Genomic DNA, 9,271 nt, shown 5'->3' with positions numbered 1-9,271 from the left:
GCCTCCTCCGTCCTCCCTCCTCCCTCTCCCTCCCACCTCTCTACTCCTACATTCTCTCCACCTACAAGACTTTGAAGAGCTTCCCCTCCACCTCAAGGTAAGAATTTCTCTCATCTACTTCTATTTCAAGTTTTTTGTGTTTCTTTGTCTTTTGTTCTTCCTCCCTCTGGTTTTCCTTTCTTTCTCTTAAGTTTCTCTCCTCCTTTCCTTTTCTTTCTCTCATGGAAAAAACAATACATGAAAAAAAATCATGAAAATGTGAAGTATGAAAGATCTACCTCTTGTTTTAGTGCTTTCTCCTTGTTTGTAGGCTTCTCTTTATCTCTTGTCTCTGCTCCTTTGGTATGTTGTTTCTCCAAACTCCTGCTTTTACTAACTAGTTTTCTTTAAAATGGTATAATTCCTCTCTTTAATAGGGGAAAAAATATGAAACTTTAAGCGGGATCATCCATGGTCGTGTCTAAGACACAATTTTTAGGTAAGAACATTCTCTCTCTCTCTCTCTCTCTCTCCTGTTTTTCTTTTCGTGCATACATTGGCCTGCATCTAGTGCCTTGAGCGCTAGCTGCAATGATGGGCATAGGAACTCTCCACTCTTTTCCTCTCTTTTTTTCTCTCTTTCTCTCCTTTTCTTATTCTCTTCTCTTTATCTTTTCTCCTTCTCCTTTTCTTTCTTTCTCTATTCTTCTTCTACTTATTCCCTTATTCCTTTCTTTCCTCTCTTTCTCTCCTTCTCTCATTCTTTCTCTTCTCTCTTTGTACTCTTATTCTCTCTTCTTCCTACTCTTATTCTCATCTTATTCCTACTCTCCTCTGTTTCTCTTCCTCTTTCTCTCCTTTCTTCCTACTCCTATTCCCTTCTTATTCCTCTTTCTTTCCTACTCTTCTTTCACTTTTTCTCTCTTTTGCTCCCTCTTCTCTTTCCTCTCGCTTTCTCTTCTCTTCTTCTTTCTCTTCTCTCTTCCTCCTATTATTTCCTTTTTATTCTCTTCTTATTCCTAGTCTCCTCTCTTTCTCTTATTCTTTCTCTCCTCTCTTCCTACTCTTTTTCCCTCCTTATTCTCTTCTTTCTTTCTCTCTTCCCTCTTTTCCTCTCTTCCTCTCCACTATTTTCCTCTTTTTCTTTCTCTCTTTCTCTCATTCTCTCCTCTTCTTATTCTCTCCTCTTCCTCTTTTTCTCTCCTATTTCTTTCCTCTCTTCTCCTCTCTTTTCTCTCCTCTCTTTCTCTCTTTTTTTCTATCTTTCTCTCCTTTCTTGCTCTTCCTCTTTTTCTCCTCCCTCTACTCTTTTCTCTATTCCTTTTCCTCATTCTCTCTTCCCTCTTTTCCTCTCTTCCTCTCCACTCTTTTCCTCTCTTTCCATTACAAAAGTTTTGGAGAATTACTAAAACATTAGAGGCTTGGATAAGGGAATATGGTATCCATGAAGGAGATTATGCCATGTGGCCTTCTCTGTAATAGAGGCTCCCCAAATCTAAGGGAAATTTTAGATTTTTTTCAAAATACCCCAAAAAACGTCATTGGTGGTTCACAAAAAAAATTATCTTTGGTAGGCCTGCCCTGACCATGTCAGGCCTCCTTGTTTTTCTCCCAGGGCAAACTATCCCCTAGCTAGAACTATGCTCACGTTTTCCATTTGGCTCAACCATTTGGCCCAAAATTTGACTTCCTAACTAGCTCTCCCCCTATTCTCTCTCTTCTAAAACATTTTAAACATTCATTCCCACCACTTTCTAGCAACTGGTTTCAAAATATCTTCTTTCCACTCTTGCTTAGTGATTCTCTCTCCTCTTTGCTCATGTTTTTCTTCCACATTCAAAAATCTCTCAAAGAAACTTCTGTCCAAGCTCTGTTCATCCCTCTTCTCTTCCATTCATCCTCTACTTATTTCACTCTCTCTTAGAAATCAAAGTTGCGACCTAAATCTTCTTGGAAGGAGTTAGAAAAATGGGTATTCTCTCATTTTCGGTTCTTTCCTCACCTTTTGGGAGTATAGAGAGTCACCTCCTGAAGTTGCGACCTAAATCTGCTTGGAAGGAGTGAGAAAAGTGGGTGTTCTACCATTTTTGACTCTTTCTCTACCTTTTTGGAGTATATAGAGTCAACTCCGGAAGAAGGAACACATACTTTCCAGGTAATGAAGTGATTTCTCCTTGAAAGTTTTGTTTGTATTAAGTAGATACATTTTTGTATCACACTTTGTCTATATGTTTGTTACATGAGACAGGGAAGAGGGAGAGATTGAGGTAGATGATATGTAAAACTACAACATGGTTTTGACTTTTTTTTCTTCACTGGTATAGGAGGGATAGATAGAGAGAGAGAGAGAGAGAGAGAGAGAGAGAGAGAGAGAGAGAGAGAGAGAGAGAGAGAGAGAGAGAGATTATTTCAAACTACTATGCTATTTTCTACTTGAGGAGATGAGTGAGGGAGAGAGAGACATAAAATAGTCATTTTTTTCTTCATTAGTATAGGAGGGATAGATACAGGAAGGGAGAGAGAGAGAGAGAGAGAGAGAGAGAGAGAGAGAGAGAGAGAGAGAGAGATTATATTTGAAAATGCTACGTTTTTTTATCTGTTTGAGGGGATGAGTGAGGGAGAGAGATAGAAAATAGTCGTTTTTTATTTGCTAGTATAGGAGGGGTAGATAGAGGAAGGGAAAAGAGAGAAAGAGATTATATTTTGAATTGCTATGTTTTCTTTTGTTGAGGGGATGATTGAGGGAGAGAGATAGAGATTGTATTTCAAACTCCTAGGTTTTAGAAGTATTTGAGAAAGAAGGAAGAAAAAGAGATCCTAGTCAAAGAGTTTGAGGAGGGAGAGAGAGAGTGATATGATATTGATAATGCTTTCTTTGTTTGTGGAGAAATAGAGCAAGAAGAGAGCATATCGTAAACTAAGTATGTCAAAAAAAATTGATGTTTGTTTGTGTGAGGGGCACCTTGGAAGACACACTGAGAGAGAGAAGTATTCTATGTTTTTTGTAATAATATTTTATTTGTTTTTATGAGAGGTTTAGTTAAAGGAGAGAGGGAAGGAGAGAGAGAAAGAGAGAGAGAGAGAGAGAGAGAGAGAGAGAGAGAGAGAGAGAGAGAGAGAGAGAGAGAGAGAGAGAGAGAGACTTGCAAAGAAAGAGAAAGAGAGAATAGAACACATAAATTTGGAGGGTCTTTGGAAGTAGAAAGATCTAATTTTAATCATATGGTACAGGGGCAGAAACTATGGAAGTAGAAAATGATAGATACAGAAGTAGTTTACAGTCTGTTGTATTGAAGAATGTTAAGGATGAGCATGGGGAATGGATTCCTCAGCTCTACATGAAATATTCTTGGATCACAATGCAACCCACTAATCATGGGTGCTACAAAGTGGGTCAAAAGTATGCAATGGACATCTCCAAACATTGGAAGGGAAGGATCTTAGATTTTGAAATTTCTCTTGGGAGTAACACAGTGACACATGTATATATTCAGCATGTCTTTACCCATGCAAACATATATGTGCATCCGAATGCACGACTTTCATATCGTAGGCCCAATTGTAAGTTTTTCAAAGTGTACTAGTACTTCATTTTCTTTTTAGAGTATTTGCATTTATTTGGGGACTTTGACACAAATGTCTTATGCCTTGTATTTGTTTTATAGACTTATATCCATCTACTTATTACAAAGAGTGGGAGCCTACAGCATGCATAACTGGGGTGTTGCATGTCCTCCATGTTGAGATCGGGAGTCTTCAATATGAAGGTTGCACACTATCAGAATGAAAAAAGGATGGGATCTTCTTCTATGACTCAATGTTCATTGTTCTAGAAAAAGGATAGTACGGTAGATTAGAATCTCTTCATATAGAAATAGAATGTTTAATGATGTGAGAAATGCTATAAAGCCAACTACTGGTGGAACAGTGTAACATCTATTTTAGGTATGTAACATTGGTACCCATTTTAAGATTCCCTAAAAAATTCATTAAAATTTAAAAAAAGCTATATTTTGCATAGTCAAAAACTAAAAACTTACAGAATTCATACATTTTTCAAACATCATGCTTATAAATTAAAAAGAGCCTCCACTATATCGCAAAATATCTTTCGATTTTCTATATTCTCAAAGTCTTAAAGATTTTACCTTCTCGTGCCCTTTGTATTTTTATCAAAAAATAACATTTATTATCTTAACTTGTTGCACCTAATAGCACATTCTACTCATTATAGTCCAAAAGAGACTTTTCACCCACTTTTTAAATCACATATAGAAAGAATGGAAAACTTTTATTCGAGTGAGACAAAACCTTTAAATTATTTGAGAAAAAGGTAAATTTTTTGTAGATTCATATTTTGGTACTTTTGACATCAGAAATGAGCTCAAAAGGCCCCTAAACCCTGAAAACAACTGCAAGCACGGATACCTTCCAATGATTTTTGAAAATGCTAGAGGGAAAAGCATGCGTCCATGTGCTAGGTCAATGACATTCTTAGTTGCAAAGGAATTGTAATTTGTTTGAAGGTGAGTTTTTGGATGCAAATTAACTCACTTTGACATGGTGGAACACAGGCTTGAAGTGAAAATTTGGAATGCTATGACTAGCTAGTACATCAAGTGCATGATTGCCTTTAGAAGGATGTAGCATTGGCCAAAAGACATGTGGAACTACCCTACATGAAATCTACTTATTTGAGATGCTCCCTGAGACGTCTTCAATAGTACCACTTCAGGAGAATGAGGTGAGACCCTAGCAACTACCAAATCAGTCCTTAATTCTCCAGAATGTTTCAACTCTCAAGGATATTGGTCTCCAAGATAGATTCCCATAGCTAGTTGTCCCAAAGCTTGAAGAAGCATAGTTGTTTACTTTTGATGTGTTTGTGTTCTATTGTGAAGAACTTAAAATGTTCTCAAACTATTTTGAAAATCTCCCCTACCTTTTTATACAGGGTAGAGATGTTTGTTGTAAATACAATTAACTTTTGATACACCCACAATTTCCCCAAAAAAATAATAGTAGGCACTAAGAGAAACCAATGAGGTAATAACAAAGCAAGGATTAAACTTACAAGTAGATTGTATATTCTTAGATACGAACGATAAGGGCTTGAATATCTCAAAAAGGGGGACAACGATATGAATAAAAGAGAAAATGTGTCAATTCCATTCCAAGTTTCTTAATTCAATTCCATTCTGAATTTCTCAGAGTGTTACTTCGTATTGAAGGTGAACATCAAGTTAAGCACTTATCTCACCTATCTATTAAGAAAAATACATGTAACTAGGCATCCTTGTTTTTGCCTAATAGGATGATTATTCACACATTGATATATGCCTACCAACAATAACAAGCCAAAAGCCCCTCATGGTGGTACCCAACTCACAATCAACCTCCATCACATACATGTATGACATCCAACAATCAAAGAATATTCAAAGGTGGGAGTGCAAACGGGCCAACAACATTTGTTCCCATTCCCACTTCCCACCAAATGAGTCCATCACCCCCTTGTCTTCCCCCCTTTCTCCCTCCCTTGGTTCCAACTCTGAGGATATAATGTTCTCTAACCACTTGTGCACTATTGTTTCTTCGTCTGTTGCTAAATTTCAAACTCCTAGGGCATTATTCTTTATGAGTTTTTCTATAGTGAGTTTGAGTTTTTTGTCCTCGTTAAGTTCCAAATGTAAATAGCATTCACATTTCACTACTATTTTGGACACTCATGGATAGAGGTTCTCAAACCTATGTCATGAAATGTTAATCTACAAATGGAGGCTATGTTCTACAAGAATAGCCACCTCTTCAATGGTGTGCGGCACCACACACGGCTCCCTCGCACTACGGTGCTCTACAAATTCATTTTGAAAAAGCGTGATGGCCATTTCAAGCTCCACAAAGATGTGGAGGAGCCTAATACATTTGCTGCCCTCATCATTCGATTGCCCATGAAATTTTTCCATCAAATTCAAGCTCTTGAAATGAGAACCTGGCACGTTTTCTATTGTGTGATGGTTTTTTCTAGCCTCTTCTTACTTCAATAAGTCTTAGAGGAGTAACACTATATCGATAGCAACCAATACATACACATCAAGTGCAAGAAAGCTAGCATGAAACTCTTTGCTTGTTGCATTTAATGGATACAAAGAGACGAGGTTTCTTAGTTTGTCCTTGAGGATTGCAAGTATGCACACCCGTCAAGGACATAGTCAAATATGATCAACAAAATCGCCTCTAGATCTAGACCCACAAGATCCCCAGATTCAACCTGATGAGCATACTCTCAACAAGTATGTATTTTGCTTGTCTATTAGCATAAGTTGGAGCTAAAGCAACAAGGCCACTTCAACGATATGTGATGTTGCACTGGGACTCCCTTGTCTCCATTGGCACTCTCACAAGCTCTGTAAACATGGTATGCTATGATCGAAAACCCATTTACTTAAAACCCATTAGGTAGGCCTCTATCATGAGAGCATGCTATTACCTTGAAGCTAAAAACTATGAAACTAAAACCCAAAACCCATTTCTTAGAGCCCAAACCCTGGAACCTATAACTCGCCTTTAGGATTCCCAAAGGGTAGCAAATGAGTAGATAACAACCAGAAAAAACTCAATTTATAGCGAGTTAGAACTTTCTACAGCAAACCAAATCAACTTAGAACACAACACCCGAGAGCTAGATTGTCCCTGTTGGCCCTAAGCTTAGCACGCCCCTTTTGGTAATTCATTATCTTTTATTCAAACGACATGCAAATACAAGAATCACACCACAGTGCATCAGTCCATAGATAGCCAACCAAATAATCTGATCACAAGCACTTCCATTCTTCTATGCAATCACAAAAAAAGGCATCCCAATCGAGTGCAACATTCCCATGATAGCCCTTCTTCTAGATCTCGCTAAGGGTTCTAACCTGGCAGCTTTGATACCCATTAGGGGAGTCCTGGCAGGAAAGAAATTAGCCCAATTTGTCTTGGTAACTCTGAATACTTGTCAAGGGGGTCCTAGCAAGACAAAGGCAAGCAAAACAGCCACACCTAGGTATTCTCAGCAAACAGAAAGGCCAGCTGTGCAAAGCAAAAGGATTTCAAGGTTCTGAGGCATTAGGAAAGTTCTTAGAAAGGAATAAACCGATAGGAAAGCTCTCGAAACCCTCGAAAAAACAACCAACAAGGAATTCCCTGGCAATATCTTTGGCACCCTAGCAGATGAAAATCAACAATAGTAACCCTAGAAGACCTGCAGGAGAAGAATCGCCAACTCTGGAAGTCTCTTAGTGAAATTTGTAGTTCTTGGAAGCACGTGGCTAGCCTACTAGATGAAGAAAACTTGAAAGCAGAGTGCGAGAGACCATCGGAGCAGCCCAGAATAGAGAAAAACTGAAAGTGATTTGCTAGAAGAGCTCTCTAGCAAATTACAAAACCTGGAACATGCTAGGGAGCTCTTCTAAACTACGAAATGGTCTGGAACAGCCCCGTGAACACCTAGAACACTGAATCATTCAATCTGGAAGTAGAAAATATGTTGGAATAGCACGCAAACTGGAAACACATGCCTTGGCCACACTTGGATGAATGGCGATTTCTGAAATCAATTCCCGAAAGAGCTCTGATGAAGTGCGAATTCCTGTAGCATCCCTTGGGAAGTGCGATTTTGTTGTCTTGGACCTGGAACCTACCTTCCCAAGACCTCCCAATTTCTTTGCAAGAATACATAATTTCCATTGAAATTTGGCAATCTTCCGCTTACCAAGATTGCGGGGAAAATAAGTAATTTATTAAATTTCAAAAAATAAGAAGAACCAGCATAAAAAGTTGAAATTACATAGCTTCTTTAACAGCTCGAGCAGCCAGACTCAATGTTTGGAACCTATGACTAAAATAGTCTAGAGCATCTACAAATCTTGAAATGGTTGTGAGGAGGCCTGCAATGATGAAATACTGCAACATTTCAATACTTCCATATATCCCTGATAACAATACCACGACCAATGATCCAAAGTTGAAGCTACCCTTTATTTAGTCTTCCTTTATCTCCTAAGAGAGCCATTTTGAGCTAGATAAAAATTTGCACTCTTGCAAGCCACCCTCATACTTTCCCCCATAAAGCCCTTGTGAGGACTCATTACCAGAATATACGAAAATTTCGAGTCCAACACTACAAAAAAGGGATAGCATGGTGAGAAATTCTTCCAATTACAGAGCCTGTCACTTTGTGTATAACTTACCAACTATGACACACCACATAACAAAATTCAATCTCTGGGAGGGAGATGCATTCCAAACCAATCTCACCCTGTGTTCCCATGCTGGCAAAGAGTCCCAAGGAGCCCACTTCTTACAAGCCTTTTGCGCCGCCAGAGGTAATGTTTGACGAATATTGAAGCAAAAAATCCTAGAGATCGAGTTTTTTGCAGATCATTACCTATGCTGTTAGTCCATCCTTGTAGCCCTTGTGAAAGGCTGCTAGCTGAGCTCGTTGGCCAGCTTGGCTTCGATCTAAGGTAGCTCGAATGAATTCTTCCTCACGACATGAAAGCTAAAAGTTGTCAGCCAGATCGCGTATGGTCCACCATTTATGAGTTTGAGGGTTCCATAAATCTAACCAGGAGCATATCCCTCTATCATTCATCCATTTAGCCAATCGCGGCCAAGTTTTCCTCCCCACAATAAAGTTTTGAAAAGAGAGTTCATTTGCTCAAAACCCTTCTTTGAGGAATACTGCCGTGAGATAAAGCAGATAAGCAAGGGGTTAGATAAAATGGTTGAGCACAAATTTTCATCTGGCTAGTGAGGGCTAGGAGCCTTGCCATTTAGCTATCTTTTCTTTGATCCTTTGTACTACCCATTCCCACAGATTCTTGGTCCATTTGAAACCCATGGATATTCCCAATAATCTAAAGATATCTCCCTCTTTTATTAACTTACACCCTTTATATAACAAAATATTTGGTGGAGGTATTGTTGTGATTTGTTATCTTGATGTTGTGCAAAAGTCATCCAAGCACTCTAGATTGATACCCACTGAATAAGTAGTCATTTTGTGGAGCCAAGTTAGTGTCATCAACAAATTGTTGGCCTACAATTTGCTTACCCCCATCCAATTTGATCCCCTTAGTCATCCCCTTGTCCATATTGCCTTGTGTCAACCAACCCAAGGCATCTACAATAGCAATCAAAAAAAGCAAAGAAGAGAGGGGACATCCCTATCATATGGATATTTTTAGGGAGAAAGGAGAAAGACTCTACCTTTTAACCTCAACCTCTGCCATTGCTTGGTTTTACA

The sequence above is a fragment of the Dipteris shenzhenensis genome, chromosome 11 (genome assembly GCF_047967505.1).
Source record: "Dipteris shenzhenensis isolate YYH24624 ecotype China chromosome 11, Dip_SZ_1.0, whole genome shotgun sequence".
NCBI classification, from domain to species: domain Eukaryota; kingdom Viridiplantae; phylum Streptophyta; class Polypodiopsida; order Gleicheniales; family Dipteridaceae; genus Dipteris; species Dipteris shenzhenensis.
Note: the sequence above shows the minus strand (reverse complement) of the source record.